A 20,124-nucleotide genomic window follows, 5' to 3' on the forward strand; every position below is an offset into this window, starting at 1 on the left:
GCCATGGACCACGTGGCCATGTCTGCTGCATCCGCAGCTGCCTGTAGAGTTGCCCTGGCAGCCGCTGAGCCCTCTTCCACCAGCGCTTTGAACTCCTTCCTGTTGTACTCCTGGAGGGAGTCCTCGAACTTGGGCAAGGAGCCCCACAGATTGAACTCATACCGGCCCAGGAGGGCCTGGTGGTTCGCCAACCATAACTGGAAGTTCGAGGACAAATAAATTTTTCTTCCATATGAGTCCAGCCTCCTTGAATCTTTATTTTTCGAGGTAGGGTCTGGTTGACCCTGCCATTCCCTGTGGTTGACCAACTTGACCACCAGGGAGTTGGGAGCAGGGTGGGTGTATAAGTATTCATGCCCCATGGCGGGCACAAAATACTTGCGTTCCGCTCTCTTAGAGATGGGGACCAATGAGGCCAGGGTTCGCCACAGGGCATTTGAAATTTTTGCCACCCCTTTGTGGCCTGGTGCCAAGGAGGACAGCACATTAAACAGGGAGTCCGAGGGCTCCTCCATCTCTTCTGCTTGGAGGTGGAGGCTTGATGCCACCCTTTTTAAGAGTTCTTGGTGGGCCCTAAAATCCTCCTGCAGGACAGACGGAGGAGGGGCCGTAATCGCCTCATCCGGGGAGGGTGAGGAGGCCAGTGCGGTGCTTTGCATGTCTACTGGCACCGGAGGGTCTACCACCTGGTCAGTCTCCAGGCACAGTGCCGAGAATGTATGTCCCACCGACTCCTTCCTCAGGGGTCTGGAGAGGGAGACCGACTGTCCTTCTGAGGCTCTGGCCACCGAGTGAGCACCCACCGGGGGCTGCTTCGGGGGCCATGGTGTTCACTGGTACCCTTGGGCTGGCCACGGGGCCTGGTGTCACTGCACCTGCTGTGGCACCGGCGAAGCCGTTTGTTCAGCGTGGCTGGCCTGGCCCATCGATGGACGACTACAAAGGGAGGCCAGGCTGACATACGACCTGCTGCTCTCCCTAGACTGGGAGGAGCGGTGACGCCGGGAGCAGTGCCGACCACAGGACCGCGAACCCGACATGGAGGACCAGTACCATCGGTAACAGCTGTTCCATGATCTGCTCCGGCAGGCAGACCTGCGACGGCGAGATGCTGGCGATCGACACCCAGGGCTGTGGAACAGTGCCTAGGAGGGGTCCTGGAGTGCGACGACGAACGGGAATAATGTCGACGTTTGTGCCGCGACCAGCTGCGATAGCCCCTCCTGGGCGAGGACCTTTGGTGTCCTGCCGGTGTTCACTCCTCAAGGTGGAGCAGTGCCGAGAGTCCTGATCGGATGGAATCCAACCAGACAGCCTGGTGGGCGTCGAGGGCGATCCACGTGGACTTTGCCCTGAACGGTCACTGCGCGGCGAACGGCATCGGGAACATTCCCTCAACCAAGACTGGTACCGAGCCGGGGGTGACTGCGGAGATCCCAGCGGCAGCTTGCCTCTGGAGCGCGGGGCTGACATCGGTGGTGCTCCTGGTACCGGCATGGACATAACATCCTGGGCCGCTTGCAGGGCCTCCGGCATGGAGGGCATCTGGACATCTCGGAAGGCCTGCTCCGAATGAGCTGGGCTACTCTGCTCAACTTGAGTCAGAGGCCTAGAGGCTGGTGGGGATCGAGGACTGCCCAACATGGGTCTAGCCTCTGTCCCAGGTTTACTCTGGTGCCGTGGCGAAGAAGGCCTCTTCCTAGCCTTCTTGGCGCGTCCCGTGGACAGGGAGCAGTGCCGACTAGTCAATGGCGCCCAAGGGTCGCCATGCACCGACACCATGGTGCCCGGTGCTGACTCAGAGCGGTACCCAGAGCCTATATAAGAGAAAGCCCCAAATATTGGGACTGTCCCTATAAAATCGGGACATTTGGTCACCCTAGTCTTGAGGGACCCCGGCTGGGACAAGTCCTGGCCTGGCTGATCACGCCACTTCCGAGGGGCTGGAGCGATTCCCAGCCCTGGGACCAGCCCTGGCTGCACTGCCGGCTCATAGTCGCCTCCCAGCAGGCCTGTGAGTGCGGCCAGGAGGCAGGGCTTGGGGGAGGAGGTCTGTGGCGAGTCTGGGGGGTGCTGGGCTGTGAGGGGGCGGGGAAGATCTGTGTGTGTTGGGGCACAAGGGAGTGCGGGTTCTGTGGGGGGTGCTGGGCAGTTGTGGTGGGGCTGTGGGCAGGGGGCAAGGGTGGTGCTGTGCAGGGCACTGTGCATTTGTGGGTGGTCCTGGGGGGGCGCTGGGCATAGTGGGTCCAGGGGGGCTCTGGCCATAGGTAGTCGGGGGGGGTTGGAGGGGGCTGTGTGGTGTGACATGGGCCTGCCCCCCGAGGGGAAGGGGCATTCTGGCAGCACAGGACCGGCAGGCCACTGTGCGTCTGGCAACTGCCGGTTTGTAAATAGTGCCCTCGCACTGGGCTGGGCGGAGCAGGGCTGCCCCTGCCATGCCATGCCCCATTGCCCCTGGCCTGCCCCTCACTCTGGGGACTGACTTCCCCGTGCCATGCTCCACTGCCCCCATGGGGGCCCACAAATATGTTTGGCGCCGGGCCCACAAAAGGTTAATTCGGCCCGGGCTCAGCGCTAACTCCATCAGAATAGCCCAGAGCCGGTCCCTTTCTCTCTTGCAGCAATCGCTGAGATGGGTTTCCCAAAAACAGCGTAAACAGTCTGTGTGTGGATCACACTGGCAGAGATCACCTACAAGTGTTGCATGACTTAAAACCCGGGGCACAGGGCATGCCCTGGCCCAGGCGCTCCAGCTAAACTAAACTAACTAAACAACTAACTAACTACAGGTACCAACACTGAACGAACAAGCAGTTCTGGGGACAAGCTACAACAAGCTGCAGCAGAGCACTTTGACGCACCTTCACTGGCGAAAAGAAGGAATTGAGGGGAGGGGCACACAGCGCCCCTTATACTGCGCCATGGAGGCACCACTCCAGGGGTCGCTAGAGGTGCTCTCCTACGGGTACTGCTAAGGGAAAAACTTCCGGCACTGGTGCATGTGGCGAGCACGCACACCGATTGTGGAATACACATGAGCAATCACTCGAAGAAGAACTGGAAGATACCCTGCCGCCAACTTCTCCAAGAAGTAGCAGAATAAGCATAGTTCTCATTGATCTGTGGATCTGAAGTCCGGGCTGGCAGGGGGCCCAGCCTCCAGCACAGATTAAATTCTGTTACCTTGAAGTAGAATGAGGCCAGGAGATGAGAGACTAAAGTAAGGGTGGGGCTGGCTCTGGTTGCTCCCTGTCACTTCTTATTTGAATGTAATGAATCTCAGTCTCATGCCTTATGAGTAATGATCTGAGACACCCCACAAATGTGAAGCACAGTAGCTTGCTAAATTCAAACACAAGGGGTAGCGAATGAAAAGGGGGCAGAACATCTGGCCAACCAAACACTAGTTTTCCAGGGACTGAAGCATCATTTCCAGTTCCCTTAGCTAAAGAGAGAGAAGATTGAAAGAGACATAAAGAAGTCTTAAAGCTAAATACACAAAATGGAAATTCAGTGACTACAGGTTTCATAACACTAGAGATAAGAAGTCAAAATGTCTAAATCTGTCAATATAGAGGAGTAGAGGTCCCTTGCCTGATCATCCTACCCCACAGTTCTCTGAGGGCTTGTCTTCACATACAGTCCTACAGCACCACAGCTGCACTGCACTTTAGTGAAGACGCTCCTATGCCAAGGGGGGAGAAGGTCTCCCATTGGCGTAGTTAATCCACCTCCACAAGAGGTGTTAGCTATGTCAACAGGAGACGCTTTCCCGTTGACACAGCACTGTCTACGCAGAGGTTAGGTTGGTATAACTACATCACTCAGGGGGTGTAAATTTTCACACCCCTGAGCAATGTAGTTACAGGTCTATAGTGTCTAGATATAGGTATGTATGTCGATCTGGCCTGACTGTAGAGGCTCTGGTCAGCCTTTTTCAGGGAAGCAAGACTGTGGGAAAAAAGTCTCTAAATCGGATTCATCATAACTTTGAAGCCTCAAATATTGTTACATATTTCCTTTTAGATACCAGGAGCACACGTTTACCTTTACAATCTAACAAATCTTGCACAAATGTGGGTGTGCAGGAAAAAAAGTGTATCACACTTCAAAACTGTATTATTCACCACAACTTAAATACTTTAGATTTTGTCTTCCACAATGTTAGGTGAAGAGAAGCATGTAAGGGCAGGCAACTAGGTAAACATGTCTTGGTACTCTCTGCAGAACAACTATAATTTGTTACCTTTCCAACTGTAGGCTCCACTGAGATCTTTTATTCTGATACCCCTCTCTGGAGTTGGTACTTTAAATGGCCATATAGAAATATCAATTCAGGTTTTGACTTTAAAGCAGCTGAAGCCTGAAATTAGTGCATCGATATTTGGATGGGATCCAAGGGTCCCTGGCAACAAAAGAACAACATTAAGTGATTTTGTAAAAAGTGTAAGGAATGAAGTAGAGTTTCCAACAGGGGAAACATAGCTCCTGGATACTACAACACTATTTCTGTTCTGATCAAAGATAACAAGAATGTTCTCAATAGACTGACGCAGGAAATACAAATAGATAATAGCCTTAGGGCTTGTCTACACTGGCAAGTTTTGTTGCCAAAAACTGCCTTTTGGAGACAAAACAGCGATAGCATTCACACTGCAATGGGACTTTGTTAGCCGACGGCCAAGGATGTTTGGTGAGGTGCCAGCTATGCCCGTTTATACCATCCGTGACTTTAACCGCTAGGACGCACTGTCCCTTCGCGGCGGACAGCCCGGGCTAGGCTGACGGATGCCCCAAGGTCCTAACCACCCGTGACTTTAACTGCTAGAGCTCAGAGCTCCTTCATAGCGGGCAGTCAATACTGACTGACAGGTGCCCCAATGGCAGCACTAAGAGTCTCTCCACACCCGTGACTTTAACTGCTAGAGCTCAGAGCTCCTTCGCAGCGGGCAGCCAGGATTGACTGACAGGTGCCCCAAGAGTTTGCCCCGTGGAGGCGGCACAACTCAACGCTAGGCTCTTAGTACTCTCACCTAATGGCCAGGCTTTAGAGCCAAAACGGCTGAGGTTCTTTAATTGTGTTGGCTGCTTTACAGTAAACCAGAGAAAACAAGTCAGGCTTATGCACAAATGGTTACCAAAATTTATTAAGCTAGATTCTAATCATGTGGTTACAAAATTGCTAGTGCCTACTTATTTAAATGTAGAGATGTTACACACACAAACAAGTTACAAAACTGAAGCCACAATCCCAAAGAAAGAAAACAAAGTATAGAGCTCTATTTCAAAATATGTGTACACTAAAGATAGGAGATCAGGTGTGGGTGCTTCTTACCCTCCTTGCATCTCTCGATTCCAGCGGTGCCAAGCCAGGATCGGTCACTCAATTCCGCGGAAAGATGAATAAGGGACAAGGCGTAGGGACCCTCTTAGCTGCAGAAGCCTTGGGAGGCTGTCACTTATCTGACCAGCAGATAGATAGTGAAAAGCACTCAAAAATCATGGTGCTGTAGGTCCCCTACTTATACCTCTGTACTCCTTTATTCTCTTTCTCCTTTCTTATGCCAAATTGAGGCTGGTCTGTCTGGGTGACGCCAGCTTTCGCAAGAGTAGTTTACACTTGCAAGGGAGAGAAACAATAAGTTTCGACTACTGGACATTTCTTTTATCAGGGTAAATATTTTCCCACCTAGGATGTTGGTGTGTGTGCATCACGCTATTTAGTAGGGGCTAAGAGCCATGTCTGTCACAGGGCCTCTGCCTGCTGTGAGCTTAATCATTGTATCTGCTCCCAGAGGCACATTGTAGCAGCACACCTGTGCTTTCACAGCTTCAAAGGCTGTGCTGGAATATATGTTAAGTGCCCTGTTCTGGCTTCCTCCTGTGTTTCCAGCAATGCTGATCTGGGGGGGGGAGGGGGGGGGGCTGGCTGTCTGGCTACAGACTTTTGTCGAAAAAAATGCCCAGTTTTGGCGACAAAAAACTTCCACTCCTGCAAGAGACTTTTGTTTTTTCCCCTCCCTTTATTGTCAACAAACAGGCAGTGTACACACCATGCCATTTTTTTTTACAATTTTATTGGCCGCCAGAAAGTGTCCCACAATTCCCACGCTGCCGCTCTGGTCAGCGGTTTGAACTCTGCTGCCCTGCAGCCAACCCACCCCTCCCCCTTGCAAGCCCCAGGAATTTTAAATCTCATTTCCTGCTTGGTGGCTTCCCATGTGAGCTTCCCAGGTGGCTTCCCAGGTAAGCATGGCTGGCTATTGCACCAAATGCACTCCCACTTGGACCACCGCTGAGCTGTTATATCTGATCAGTATATGGGGAGAAGAGTCCGTTCCGTCACAGCTGTGATTGACCTGTAGGAATCGGAACACATATGGGCAAATTTCTCAAGGCTTGTGCGAAAAGGGCTATGATCGGGACACGCAGCAGTGCACAGCGAAGATAAAGGAGCTGAGGCTGGCGTACCATAAGGTGCAGGAGGCAAAACATCGCTCTGGTGGTGCAGCTAAGACCTGCCACTTCTATAAGGAGCTGAATGCTATCCTCGGTGGTGACCCCACCTCCATCACCGATAGCCCTGTGGATACTTCAGAGCAGCAGAAAAAGGGGGAAACCCGGAGACTGAAATTGTGGATGAAGAAGTGGAGCTAGAAGAGGATGTGGAGCTCTCAACGGGGTCGCCCGGTGGGGCAGGCAGCCACGAACTTTTCTCCACTCCAGAAGTGCTCTACGGGGAGCAGGAAGCAGATGAGACACTGGGTAAATTGCTGTGGCTTGTGTTGGGAATCGAAAAGTGAGAGGCAGGTAGTGTTTTATGAGAGCTGGACATTGCCCTGTACTAATCTGCATGGCCAAGCAGGGTGTGGATGGACATAGAGACCTGCAGGGAATCCTCCAGAGAGAGGCTCTGGAAAGTTTCCAAGAGGTACTTGTTAATCCTCTGCTGCAGATCCCAAGGTACTGCAGCCTTGTTAGTTCCCCCATTATAGGAAACTCTACCATGCCATTTAGCAATCACTGGAGCTGGGACCAAAGCGGCACATAGCTGAGCTGCATATAGACTGGGATGAAAGCCACAAGCGTGCAGTAGTTGTGTCCTGGTTTCCTTGCTCACCCGCAGCAGTGAGATGTCAGCAAGCAGGTTGGCCACCTGTGAAAAAGCGTGTGATAAATTTAGAATGAGTTCCCTGCAAAGCTGCCCTGCAAGCCGCGACCATTTTGTCTGTACGCACAACCACCTTCCCCCAACTCCTGACACTCACCGTGATTGGGGTGTTCACGGAGCTGTGTGCCTGCCTGGAGTCAGTGAGAAACTGATTGCTACTAGTTGCAAAAGGCCCTTGTTACTCAAACGTTTCAACCATTTGCTGGAATATAACAATCCCTCTTCTGTGCATTGTCCACAGCAGCCAAGACCTTGAGGAACACACCAGGCACTCCTGCCAACCGGCTTCAGCAGATAAGGCAGAAGCAGAGATGCAGCAAAGAAGACATGTTCAGGAGGTGCTGCAGCGCGATGAGAGACAGACCAGGGAACACAAAGAGTACTGGGAAGCCAATGCAGCATTTGCTAGGCAAGCAAGAGAGAGGATGATAAAAGTTATGGAGGATCAGACAGAAATGCTCAAGTCTTTGATACAGCTGCAGACTGAGCAGTTCCGTGGTCGACCTCCATGGCAGCACATGCATATGTACAATTCCTTGCCAATCCCACCCCTCTCTATGCCCACACGTCCCTTTTCACTTCACAGCACTCCTGAGTTTCCCCATCACTCCACCCCCTCTCACAGCTTGAACAATGATAGCTGGAGCTACACACAGTTGTGAGGTTTTACCCTTTTTAACAATAAATAAAGGCTAAGGTATTTAATGGTACAGCGTTTTTATTCTGTGTTCTACAAAAAGCGTATAGCAATCAATTCACTCGTGGGAACAGGCTTCTAAAGCATTTTGTTGCATGGATCTTGGGCCCCAAAATAGTACATGGATGCACCAGGGAAGCAACTCCAAAGCAGATGCGTTAGTGCCCCTCATTGTCAAAGTGGTTCCTCAAAGCCTCTCTGATCTTAATAGCAGCCCTCCGGGCTCTTCTGACAGCCCTAGCATCTGACTGTTCAAACTGTGCAGCCAAGTGCTCTGCCTCAGTGCTCCACACCCGAGCAAACATTTCACCCTTAGATTCACACAGATTATGCAAAGTGCAGCACGCGGCTATGACCACGGGAATACTATCCTTGGTAAGGTCTAGCCTGCCATTGAGACACCTCCAGCAAGCTTTCAAACAGCCAAAGGCACATTCAACTACCATGCAGCACCTGCTCAGCCTGTTGTTAAAACTCTCCTTGCTGATGTCCAGGTGCCCTGTGTAAGGTTTCATGAGCCAGGGGTGTAAGGGGTAAGCCGGGTCTCCCAGGATTACTGTGGGCATTTCCAATCCCCCACTGTGATCTTCTGGTCTGGAAAGAAAGTCCCCACCTGCAGCTTTCTGTACAGACCACTGTTCCTGAAGATGCGTGCATCATGCATCTTTCCAGACCAGCCTGCATTGATGTCTGTGAAACAGACCCCGGTGATCCACAAGCACCTGCAACACCATGGAAAAGTATCCCTTTCTATTGATGTATTCTGAGGCAAGGTGATCTGGTGCTAAAATTGGAATGTGTGTGCCATCAATCACCCTGCCATGGTTAGGGGAAACTCATCTCTGCAAAGCCATCCACTATTTCATGCACATTTCCCAGAGTCACAGTCCTCTGCAGCAGGATGCGATTTATTGCCCTGCACACTTGGAGTAATACAGCCCTAACAGTGGACTTCCCCACTCCAATTGATTTGCAACTGACTGGTAGCAGCCTGGATTCGCCAGCTTCCACACAGCAATTGCAAAACAATTCTCTATCGAAAGGGCAGCTCTCATTCTGGTGTCCTTGTGCCGCAGGTCGGCGGCCAGCTCAGCACATAGCTCCATGAAGGTTGCTTTACCCATCCTAAAGTTCCGTACCCACTGGTCGTCATCCCACACCTGCATGACAATGCGATCCCGCCAATCAGTGTTTGTTTCCCTAGCCCAAAAGTGACGGTCTACTGCATGCAGCTGCTCTGTGAATGCACAAAGTACTGATACGTTGCTGCTGTTTATATCACACTCGGGTGCCTGCGATTCATCCTCTGTCGGTAACTTTGCGAGTATCTCTGCTGCCATGTGCAATGCCCTCACGACAGTCAACAGCACATAGAAGAGAAGTGTGGGATCCATCCTCTCTCACTGCATATGCTGGTGCGCACTACAAAGACTGACAGTTGGACAGTTTTTAAAACGTCACAGAAGGAAAGCCAGAATAGCACAAAAGGAAGCCAGAAACCATTGGAGGGCTGGGACACAAAGCGGTGCATGATGGGACATTTTGCATGTCCCATGATGCGCTGCACTCCATTTCCGCCTTCCCACAACACCTAGTGACAGATGGTGTCGCCAGGCACCGTGGGATACATACCCACAGTGCATTACTCACGCTGTCAACAATGGTGCCCCAAATGTGGACACCATCTGTTGATAGAGGGAGCAAATGTAGACTTGCTTTGGTGACTTTGCTTTTGTCTATTTTTTTGTGTCAACATTAGTTTCATCAGCAAAACTTACCAGTGTGGACAAGCCCTTCGATTGCTGAGAGCCAGGAGCTGAGGACTTAACCTCCATTTGTGTTCAGTGGATAGCTGGTCCACTGGAATTTGATGTAGCTGGAAAATGACATACCACTAGCCTGCAGGCCCTCTGAAATGTCTCCAGTTAAGCCTGGGTTCCTTTGCATCTTTTTAATTGTTTGTGGCTCCTTCCATCATCATGACAAGGTTCTAAAAGTAGATGGTTTTATGATGCATGATGTTGATAACGTTTAGAAAATTAATTTTCTGAAATGGAAGAAAACTATCTATACTGTGAAGGAGTTGTGAGAAAGTGGCCTCAAGCCATAACCATATACCCTGTCCCCAGGGTTCTGCAAATGGGGAGACACATCCAATATGTTAAAGAAGCCAGAGTGTGTAATGCAATCTACCCAAAGTCCAACAGTCAAGCTAGCAGTGGATGTCAATTTGAAGTTCTTCAGGAATCTCACCCCTTCTTGTCAACTGCTGGGAATGGGCCACATCCACTTTGATTGAATTGGCCTCGTTAGCACTGACCCCCCACTTGGTAAGGCAACTTCCATCTTTTCATGTGCTGTATATTTATACCTGCTTACTGTATTTTCCACTCCATGCATCTGATGAAGTGAGTTATATTGACCAGCAGCTCCTTTATCTCCATCCGAGAGGTCTTCCACGAGATGTCTCCGGGCTGCTGGTCTTCTACCAGGATCTTCTCTGGTCCTGGAAACCGGTCTCGGTGACCAGGTCCGCGGCAGCCACCCAGGGGGCGGATCTCCTTTCGGAGCCTCTGCTACACAACCCCCAACTCTGTGTGCAGGTGGCAGAGACCCGCTCGGTGCGACAGAGGCTGGTCCTGGCAGAAGTCACCAGAGTCGGAGACTTCCTGGACTACGACTGAGGAGACTGGCTGGATCCCCTGACGCTCGCTCAGTGCATGGGGTTCTCCAGCCCCCGTATTCCCCGATGCGTACTTCAGGAGGTGAGGGCCGCTTTACCGCCCGCTGCTCAGGCCTATCTTGACCGAGTCCTGCGAGAGGGCTCCCTCCACCCACCCTGCACCTCGGGCCCTCCGGACCTTTTCATAGGGCCCCCCTGCCCCGGGGACCCACAGTGGTTCACAGATCTTGGGAGACAGGCCAGTCCTTGCTTACAGACAGCCCCCCAACCTGAAGCAAATACTCACCAGCAACCACACACCAAAAACACTAACCCAGGAACCTATCCTTGCAACAAAACCCGTTGCCAACTGTGTCCACATATCTATTCAGAGGACACCATTATAGGGCCTAATCACATCAGCCAGACTATCAGAGGCTCGTTCACCTGCGCATCTACCAATGTGATATATGCCATCATGTGCCAGCAATGCCCCTCTGCCATGTACATTGGCCAAACTACGTAAAAGAATAAATGGACACAAATCTGACATCAGGAATTCAAAAACCAGTCGGAGAACACTTCAATCTCTTTGGTCACTCGATTACAGACCTAAAAGTGGCAATTCTTCAGCAAAAAAGCTTCAAAAACAGACTCCAACGAGAGACTGCTGAATTGGAATTAATTTGCAAACTGGATACAATTAACTTAGACTTGAATAAAGCCTGGGAGTGGATGTGTCATTACACAAAGTAAAATTATTTCCCCTTGTTTATTTCCTCTCCTACTGTTCTTGTAAAGTGCTGGAAATGGCCGACCTTGATTATCGCTACAAAAGGCCCCCCCCCCCACTCTCCTGCTGGTAATAGCTCACCTTTACTGATCACTCTCGTTACAGTCTGTATGGTAACACCCATTGTTTCATGTTCTCTGTGTATATAAAATCTCCCCACTATATTTTCCACTGTATGCATCTGATGAAGTGAGCTGTAGCTCACGAAAGCTTATGCTCTAATAAATTTGTTAGTCTCTAAGGTGCCACAAGTACTCCGTTTCTTTTTACGGATACAGACTAACTCGGCTGCTACTCTGAAATGGACAAAACGGTAGCCTGCAGCATTGCAGAAATTCCAACCAGTGTTGCAGGCCATAGGGTAACCTGCTGTAACTTATATAGGTCCTTGGGGCTGTCTGAGTTGCTCTTGGGGCCCCTTCAGCCCCCAGAGCAAACCAGAATTGGAAGGACACAACTGGTACTTAAAGCCACCTTATTTTCCCCCTTTCTCCAAGCTGCAAGTTTGGTACTGTGATTTGTACAGGTGCTCCACAGAAACTCACCCCTAGCCTTTCAGCTGCTGCATCCCTAAAGTTTTCCAAGCTCTCTCTTAGATTGGGATAGGATTGCACCATTTCAACAAACATTAAGGGCATCCCTACATTGCAGTAATTAACTTTATTTTAATCCACTATCCCTGGACAAGAACATGCTTCTTAAGTCATTACAGTCAACAGAGGGCCTTTCCCTGACTTCACTGGGCTTTGGGTCAGGCCTGAACGTCTCAGTTTATCCATAGAACACATTTAGTGTGAGCAGCATCAGTGGAAGTTCTTACAGGCTCCCTGACAACGTGCTTCTTTGCTGACCTAATGGGATCATATCCAGGGGTGAAATGGCCTAATGCCATTCCAATTTAATCCTAGGCCTCTCTACTGAAAATGATAACAAAACTGCCAATTACTGCCAACTATGGCAATATTTTTGAGATGTAAACACTTATCCATTAATTAAGAGGACAGAGATGATTAAATCTATTCTGGAGTGAAAATTCCAAGAGTTGACACTCTAAAATTCACTTGAAATTTTTAAAAAGAAAAAACATGAAACAAAAATTATGGCAGCTACAAAGTCAAAGGGAAATCCAGCTAGCTGGTAAAGCGAAAATGACTAGCTTTTTTAAGGATAAGATTTAATATACTGTTCACAGAAATCCACATTCAGTTATTTTATGACAGACAGTATAACTTCATGTTTGTGTGATAGAGAAATATACCATTCTGAATTCCCAGAATATTGCATTGTTAAAATATTCCTTGAACAACTCTTTTCTTTACCCTTCAATAAATGACTACTACTGTGAACATAAAATAGCATCCACAAAATATATAAAATATGATATAAATACTATTTTAGATCCATTGCAGCCTGAAGTGCTTAACCGGACTCCATGAATATTCAAGAATAAGACATGCATTAAGGCTAAAAAGAAGGAGAAATGGTAGGCTGGCAAGTGATTACATATAGATACCCAGCTTGCAACACACAAAAATCAAATACACCATTAAAACAGAGACTATTTTGCTGTAAAATATGCTGTGAGGAAGGCCAGGGCAGAAGATGAGTGGTAGCTAATGAGGATGTCACAGTAGGGATCCAAGCATCTGGCTGGCTAACCTGTGAGGAGCGCTTTAAACTAGGTTCACCGGGGGAAGGAGACCAAAGCCCTGTGGAAAGTAGGGAAGTGGGATACCGGGAGGGAGCATGAGAAAGCAGGACGATCAGCAAGTTATCTTAAGCGCCTATACACAAATTCAACAAGCCTGGGAAACAAGCAGGGAGAACTGGAAATCCTGGCACAGTCAAGGAATTATGATGTGATTGGAATAACAGAGACTTGGTGGGATAACTCACAAGACTGGAGTACTGTCATGGATGGATATAAACTGTTCAGGAAGAACAGGCAGGGCAGGGGGAGTTGCATTATATGTAAGAGAGCAGTCTGACTGCTCAGAGCTTCAGTATGAAACTGCAGAAAATCCTGAGAGTCTCTGGATTAAGTTTAGAAGAGTGAGCAACAAGGGTGATGTCGTGGTGGGAGTCTGCTATAGACCACCAGACCAGGGGGATGAGGTAGACTAGGCTTCCTTCAGGCAACTAACAGCAGTTATTAGATCACAGGCCCTGGTTCTCATGGGGGACTTCTGTCACCCCGATATCTGCTGGGAGAGCAATACAGCAGTGCACAGACAATCCAGGAAGTTTTTGGAAAGTGCAGGGGACAATTTCCTGGTGCAAGTGCTGGAGGAACAAACTAGGGGAAGAGCTCTTCTTGACCTGCTGCTCACAAACAAGGAAGAATTAGGTTTCAGAGTAACAGCCGTGTTAGTCTGTATTTGTAAAAAGAAAAGGAGTACTTGTGGCACCTTAGAGACTAACCAATTTATCTGAGCATGAGCTTTCGTGAGCTACAGCTCACTTCATCGGATGCATACTGTGGAAAATACAGAAGACGTTTTTATACACACAAACCATGAAAAAATGGGTGATTATCAGTACAAAAGTTTTTCTCTCCCCCCACCCCACTCTCCTGCTGGTAATAGCTTATGTAAAGTGATCACTCTCCTTACAATGTGTATGATAATCAAGGTGGGCCATTTCCAGCACAAATCCAGGTTTTCTCCCCCCCCCACCCCAAAAAACCAAAACCCCCACAAAAAAGAAGCTTACAAGAAGTGGATGCTTGGACAAATGACCGGGGAGGAGTATAAAAATATTGCTCACGCATGCAGGAGTGAAATCAGGAAGGCCAAATCACAATTGGAGTTGCAGCTAGCTCAGGATGTTACGAGTAACGAGAAGGGTTTCTACAGGTATGTTAGCAACAAGAAGAAGCTCAGGGGAAGTGTGGGCCCCTTACTGAATGGGGGAGGTAACCTAGTGACAGAGGATGTGGAAAAAGCTAATGTACTCAATGCTTTTTTTTGCCTCTGTCTTCACGAACAAGGTCAGCTCCCAGACTACTGCATTGGGTAGCACAGTACGGGGAGGAGGTGACCAGCCCTCTGTGGAAAAAGAAGTGGTTTAGGACTATTTAGAAAAGCTGGATGAGCACAAGTCCATGGGGTGCTAAAGGAGTTGGCTGATGTGATGGCAGAGCCATTGGCCATTATCTTTGAAATCTCATGGCGATCGGGGGAGGTCCTGGATGACTGGAAAAAGGCTAATGTAGTGCCCATCTTTAAAAAAGGGAAGGAGGAGGATCCGGGGAACTACAGGCCAGTCAGTCTCACCTCAGTCCCTGGAAAAATCATGGAACAGGTCCTCAAGGAATCAATTTGAAGCACTTAGAGGAGAGGAAAGTGATCAGGAACAGTCAGCATGGATTCACAAAGGGCAAGTCATGCCTGACTAACCTAATTGCCTTCTATGACAAGATAACTGGCTCTGTGGATGAGGGGAAAGCAGTGGACAAGTTATTCCTTGACTTCACCAAAGCTTTTGATACAGTCTCCCACAGTATTCTTGAGAGCAAGTTAAAGAAGTACGGGCTGGATGAATGGAGCGGCTGCCCCACTCCTGGATTAAAAGCAGCCAAGCTAGGCTGGTTGGGGAAGCAGCCACAGCTGTGGTCAGCTCAATTAGGGCCCAGCTGGCCCTGATAAGAGGGCTGTGGGCCAGAAGCTGGAGGAGTCTCACTCTAGCCCTGGAATGGGAAGGGCTAGCTGTCTAGGAGTAAGGTATCTGAGCTGGAACAGGGCAAGAGAGCTGGGGAGCTCCAGCCTGGTAAACCCCCAAGGCTGTAGGCCTTGATGGAGGCCTATGAAAAGGTTCTGGGGCTGTAGAGGGGCAGCCTGAGGATAGGAAAAGGCAGCAGGTCCTAACCCCTTGCCAATGATGAGTGGCCATTACAGACTACAGTCTGCCCCAGTGAGCAGGGGCTAGATGATGACTGGCAGTAGCCACTGAGGCAAGGTGGGTTTAGAGGGTTGGGAGTTCCCCTGGGAGGGGAGACCCAGAGTGTGGAGACTGCTGGGGCAGAACTCTGAGGTAAAGGACACTGGGGTCTGGGAGGAACACTGGGCCAGCAGCAGGCAAGACACCGCCCTGCAGAGGGTGCTCCATATGCTGGAAAAGAGCTAATTCCTAGACAACCAGTAAGAGGTGCCATACCAGTGAGCTGTTGCATCGCTACAGGTGGATAGAAAGCTGGCTAGATCATTGGGCTCAACAGGTAGCGATCAATGGTTCCATGTCTAGTTAGCAGCTGGTATCAAGCGGAGTGCCTGAAGGGTCGGTCCTGGGGCTGTTTTTGTTCAGTATCTTCATTAATGATCTGGAGGATGGCGTGGATTGCACCCTCTGCAAGTTTGCAGATGACACTAAACTGGGAGGAGGGGTAGATACGCTGGAGGGTAGGGATAGGATACAGAGGGCCCTAGACAAATTAGAGGATTGGACCAAAAGAAATTTGATGTTCAACAAGGACAAGTGCAGAGTCCAGCACTTAGGACAGAAGAATCCCATGCACTGCTACAGACTAGGGACCAAATGGCTAGGCAGCAGTCCTGCAGAAAAGGACCTAGGGGTTACAGTGGACGAGAAGCTGGATATGAGTCAATAGTGTGGTCTTCTTGCCAAGAAGGCTAACAGCATTTTGGGCTATACAAGTAGAAGCACTGCCAGCCGATCGAGGGACGTGATCATTCCCCTCTATTCGTCATTGGTGAGGCCTCATCTGGAGTACTGTGTCCAGTTTTGGGCCTCACACTACAAGAAGGATGTGGAAAAATTGGAAAGAGCCCAGTGGAGGGCAACAAAAATGATTAGGGGATTGGAGTACATGATTTATGAGGAGAGGCTGAGGGAACTTGGATTATTTAGTCTGCAGAAAAGAAGAATAATGAGAGGGGATTTGATAGCTGCTTTCAACTACCTGAAAGGGGGTTCTAAAGAGGATGGATCTAGACTGTTCTCAGTGGTAGCAGATGACAGAACAAGGAGTAATGGTCTCAAGTTGCAGTGGCAGAGGTTTAGGTTGGATATTAGGAAAAACTTTTTCACTAGGAGGGTGGTGAAGCACTGGAATGGGTTACCTGGGGAGGTGGTGGAATCTCCATCCTTAGAGGTTTTTAAGGCCTGGCTTGACCAAGCCCTGGCTGGGATGATCTAGTTGGGGATTGGTCCTGCTTTGAGCAGGGGATTGGACTAGATGACCTCCTGAGGTCCCTTCCACCCCTGACATTCTAAGACTTCTGGTTCTAACCTGTGAAAGTAATGTCCCTCCTCCTTGCCCCCACTCAGGCAGAAATACTTCCTGTCACTGTGCCTGAAGCAAGGAACTACATTTATGGGATCCAGAGGGAGACCAGTCCCACCACCTGGGTTGAAGGGATAGCCACAGCAATTATTAATTCTATTATGTTGTCACCCAGAGATTTCACTAAGCTTCACATTTTTCTAGGTGCTGTAGAGACACATGGTAATAGACAATCCCTGCTCTGAATAATTTACACTCTAAACAGACCCAAGAGACAAGGTGTGAGACAGGACATGACATAGCAGCATTGCCTCTATTTTACAGATAGGAACTAAGACACAGTGAAGTGACTTCTCCAAGGTCAACAGGAGGTCTGTGGCAGAGCCAGAAACTGAACCCAGACCTACTGATTTCCCAGTCTGGTTCCTTGACTACAAGACTGAGGCCTTTAGTGGCAAGGGAGAAATAAAAGGGAAATACATAAGGGATTCTCCAGGCCCTGAGGTACTACAATGATGGGTACAAGTAATACACTAATTAGCCATCTAAATACACTCTGAAGACCTCACTATAAGGCTGTAATGTAAAAGCAGTTATTTAAGTTTCCAGGACCTGAAGAAGATTTGCCTTTCTAGGCCTTTTCTCCAAGATAGTAGTAGATCTAACAATTGGTATGTACAGCACTTTAGACACAAGAAAAGATTACACTCACTCAAATTGCAGTGAGACATACAGTTTTAAATTCCTAAGACAATATCTTTTCCCCCAGACACATGAACACATATTACTGTCTTTTAAACAAGCAGTGCAAATTGGAATACAGTTGTCTGGAAAGTAGAGAAATAAAAGGACCCATCAGTGATAAACTAAATATGTTTCTGTAATGTAATGCCATTTTAAAAACAAAGAAACAATTATGGCTTTGGCTAGCTAGAACCCACTGGACCTCAGGGGGCAGCCTTAGTGCAACCACAACTGAAATATTGTGTGGAGCTCTTTCCAGCCATTTAGGAAGAATACAGGAAAAAACAGAGCACATGGCAACAAAAATGATACAAAGGTTGGAAGATAACACATAAGAAAAGACTGAAGGAACTAGATGTATAATCTAGAACACAAGAGGGGGCTGGAGATGGGAAAACAAAATAAATACTTTTAAAGTTAACAATATAAAGAAATTAAGGGAATTATTCAGTCTTACAAGACAGCAGAACAAGAACTAATGGCCTGAAGGTTTGTCACAGGGTATGGCTCCTCTCCTGTCATCTTCTTGTAGAAAGTATACAGTCTCTAATGGTTGTACCTTCACCATACCCTTTGTATTTTAAATTCCCTCCAACATTTTCACAACAATCCCTGTACAACAGTGTATTTACAGCACCAATAGCACTTTTTGGCACTCTCCCCAAAACCTGAAGGGAAGAAACGTCTGTCTCTCTCCCTCCCATAAGGCCTCCATGTAACTAGGCTCAACTAGCTCTAATCCCCTTTCTCCCTCCCATTGGTGCTTCTTTCTTGCCTCTTTACTGATCTTGAGGTGATGGGGTTCTTAGACCAGCTTGATTGTCTAATTATCTGAATCAGGTTTCTCAAGGAAAACTAATTTACGTCTGAGTGGTCAGAGGCAAGCTCACCTGTTCACACCCTACACTCTATCATCACAAGGTTACACAACCTAATTTGGTTTTCAAGTTGTTTCATCAGTTTGTCTAGCAGCAAGTTACCTTTAATCAACACATTATTAAAGATAACCAATTCTTGCAAAATGGTAGCAGACTTAGGCCTATGCTACCTATGTATGCATATGTGTCCATGAGCCTCTTGTATGTGTATCTGACACACTGCCACTAATCACATAACTTGATGGAATGCCTCTCTCTCTAATGTCCCAGCTCTCTCTTTAACATCCATGGTATTACTTCAGAGATAGTGTAGCAGGGTGGTCACCCGCTCCAGCCCTGACAGGATTAAAGCCAGCCCTGGGAGAGGGCTAGGGGCTGGGAGAAAAGCCCAGGCTGATTAAGGGAACAGCCACAGCGGTGGCCAGCTCAATCAGGGCCCTTATAAGAGGGCAGTGGGCCAGAGAGGCAGTCTCTCTCTGACTGTAGAGAGGGAAGGACTTGGCTTCCTGGGAGCTAAAAAGGAACCTGAGGTGAGGTAGTGCTGGTGAGCTCCTGCCTGAAACCCCTGGCTGCAGGGCCAAAACAGGTTCTGGGGCTGCAAAGGGGCAGTAGGTCCTACTCCCCCTTGCCTATGGTGACTGGCTTATACAGACTGCAGTTGGCCCCAGTGAAAGGGGGCTAGATGGTGACTGGCAGTAGCCCATAGGCTGAGGCAAGGTGGGATTAGGGGGTTCCATGAAGAGGGGAGACCCAGAGACTGGGGAGCATACTTCTGGGGCAGAACTCCCAGATAAAGGGGCACTGGGGTCTGGGAGGGACATGGAGGGCAAGTGACAGGCAAGATACTGGCCAGCAGTGGGTGCTCTGGAGGCTGGTGAGCTAATTCAAGTTGCAGTGGGAGAGGTTTAGATTGGATATTAGGAAAAACTTTTTCACTAAGAGGGTGGTGAAACACTGGAATGCGTTACCTAGGGAGGTGGTAGAATCTCCTTCCTTAGAGGTTTTTAAGGTCAGGCTTGACAAAGCCCTGGCTGGGATGATTTAACTGGGAATTGGTCCTGCTTCGAGCAGGGGGTTGGACTAGATGACCTTCTGGGGTCCCTTCCAACCCTTATATTCTATGAATTCCCAGGAAAACTAGCAGGAGGTGCCATAGGTGTGAGTCTTGCAAGGCTACAGGTAGCATTCCTAACTGACCTCTCTGCCTAGCAGATTGCTTTCCATACCTGTCAGCTACCTGGTTTGCAACCCCAGCTGTCTTTGTGCCAGGTGTGAAAGACCAGAGACTTCTGCATTGTACAAGCAAATATCTGGCACACTGGGCTAGGGGTATCAGTGAGTCAATAGCAACAAACTGGACTAGATCTGTGTTCAAAGAGCTTGGACCGTCTGTATTAGGACTTGTCTATGCTGCGAAGTTGTCAACAAAACTTTTGTCTTTCGCAGGTACTTAAACCCCCTGAGAAAGACAAAAGTCTTGGTCTTGTGAAGCAAGTGGCAGTGTGAATACGGCTTTGTTGGCGGGAGCGCTCTCCTGCCAACAAAGCTAAGGGCTAGAAGTATCTTGTCGGCAAAAGTGCCAAAAAAGTGTTTACACACGCTGACTTTTAGCGACAAGGCTGTGTTGACACAAAAGCTGTGTCGCTAAAAGCTGTGTGGTGTAGACAAGCTCATAGAGTTCAGACAGTCTTGTTTACTTTTGTCCCTGCAGTCTTGAGAAATTTGCCCTACATATTTCCTCCTTTAAAACATTTTTTACTTCAGCATGTGGGTTTTAATATCCTCCTTCCACTACCAATTCCATCTGCATTGACTACCACAGATATAGTTGAGAAAATGAGTTTATTTTTGCTCTCTTGTCCTGATTTAGTTCTCGTATCCAGGTTGTCACATCCACTTTTCCTCTCAAATCCTAGTTCATGTTGTTTAATTTATCT

The sequence above is a fragment of the Caretta caretta genome, chromosome 4 (genome assembly GCF_965140235.1).
Source record: "Caretta caretta isolate rCarCar2 chromosome 4, rCarCar1.hap1, whole genome shotgun sequence".
Lineage (NCBI taxonomy): Eukaryota > Metazoa > Chordata > Testudines > Cheloniidae > Caretta > Caretta caretta.